Here is a 2,099-nt window from a genome sequence, read left to right on the forward strand (position 1 = left end):
CTGCTAAATTTCAGTCATAAGCTTCAGTACCATTTGACTTTAAACAAGCTGTATAATTTTTGATAAAATAATTTATATTTTTATTTTTATTTTTATTTATTTTTTTTTTTTTTTGGTCTTTTTGCTATTTCTTTGGGCCGCTTCTGCGGCATATGGGAGTTCCCAGGCTAGGGGTCGAATCGGAGCTGTAGCCGCTGGCCTACGCCAGAGCCACAGCAACGCGGGATCCGAGCCGCGTCTGCAACCTACACCACAGCTCACGGCAACGCCGGATCGTTAACCCACTGAGCAAGGGCAGGGACCGAACCCGCAACCTCATGGTTCCTAGTCGGATTCGTTAACCACTGCGCCACGACGGGAACTCCCAAATAATTTATATTTTTAAAGAATTTTTTTTTCTGCACTCACAGCATGCAGAAGTTCCTAGGCCAAGGATTGAACCCCAGCCACAGCTGTCACCGGACCTGCAGCAGTGACAACACCAGATCCTTAACCTGCTGAGCCACAGAAGAACTCCAAGAATTGTCTTATTTATTTTTTATTTTTTAATTTTTTGCCCACCCCATGGCACATGGAGTTCCCAGACCGGGGATCCGATCTGAGTCGCAGTTGTGACCTAAACCACAGCTGTGGCAACGCCTGATCCTTAAGCCACTGTGTTGGACCAGGGGTAGAACCTGGGTCTTAGTGCTTTAGAGATGCCACAGATCCCAACTGCACCACAGCAGGAGCTCCAAGTAAACACTGAATTTGAGATTCTTTGTCTGTTCTTAGTCTACGCAGACAGTTGGGTCAGGCTTAAAGTAAAAGGTCTAACCCAGTGGTTCTCAACCCTGGCTTCTCATTACAACCACCTGGGAAGTGGTTGTAATGCGATATCAGTGATCAGGCCAGACACCAGACCAGTTACATCAGCATCTCCGGGTATGGGCTCGGGCACTGGTATTTATTAAAAGTCCAGATGATTCCAATATGGCACCAGGGTTAAGAACCTGTGAACCCTTCTCCCAGTCTGTTCTTTCTGTTCTCAAACATATGTGTACACATTTCTCTTCCTATTAGACTGTGAAACCCTTGAGAATAAGGATGATACTTACATATCTTTATTTCCCAAAAGTAACTAGTACAGCACCTAAAACACAGCAAGGGCTCAGTAATTATTTATTGAATGGATTTGCTGCGTTCAGAAAATCAGAATCTACTAGGACAATGCTTCTATTCAACAGAAGGGAGTATCTAATTTTGGAGACTTCAAAGAGGTCAACGTGGAGAATAAAACACTGCCATAATGAAGAATAAGAGAATAAAGGGAGTTCCCATTGTGGCACCGCAGGTTGGGGATCTAGCATTGTCTCTGTGGTAGCGTGGGTTCGATCCCCAGCCTGGTATCATGGGTTTAGGATCCGGTGTTGGAGCAGCTGTGGCTGGGGTTCAGTCCCTGGCCCAGGAACTTCCATATGCTGTATGGAAAAAAAACAAACAAAGAATAAGAGAATAAAGGAATTTAAACTATTTTTAGATAAAAGTTTAAAGGTCCATGTTGATGGAAATTTCTTAGATCTGAATTTGAGATTAGAAACTGGTGGGGAATAAGAATAATGGCTAACTTGGTTGTACTTAGAATTCTACATTTTTTTCTATAGACCCTTAATATAACAGAGAAAACAATTTCTTTGGTGAAATAGCATGCCTGCTGTGAGAAGCTTCTAAAACTTACTTTAAAACAGAAAAGTAGGAGTTCCCATCGTGGCGCAGTGGTTAACGAATCCGACTAGGAACCATGAGGTTGCGGGTTCGGTCCCTGCCCTTGCTCAGTGGGCTAAGGATCTGGCGTTGCCCTGAGCTGTGGTGTAGGTTTCGGACACAGCTAGGATCCCGAGTTGCTGTGGCTCTGGCGTAGGCCAGTGGCTACGGCTCCAATTGGACTCCTAGCCTGAGAACCTCCATGTGCTTCGGAAGCAGCCCAAGAAATGGCAAAAAGACACACACACACACACACACACACAAAAACAGAAAAGTAATATCATTCAATTATGTAAATTTGAGAAATGGAGAAAGGAAAAATTAAAAGTTCTGATCATCTTCTTATGTAGGCACAG

The sequence above is a fragment of the Sus scrofa genome, chromosome 12 (genome assembly GCF_054392235.1).
Source record: "Sus scrofa isolate SSC_HxYL_T2T_F1_AM1 chromosome 12, Sscrofa_HxYL_maternal_Yorkshire_Landrace_v2.0, whole genome shotgun sequence".
NCBI lineage: Eukaryota > Metazoa > Chordata > Mammalia > Artiodactyla > Suidae > Sus > Sus scrofa.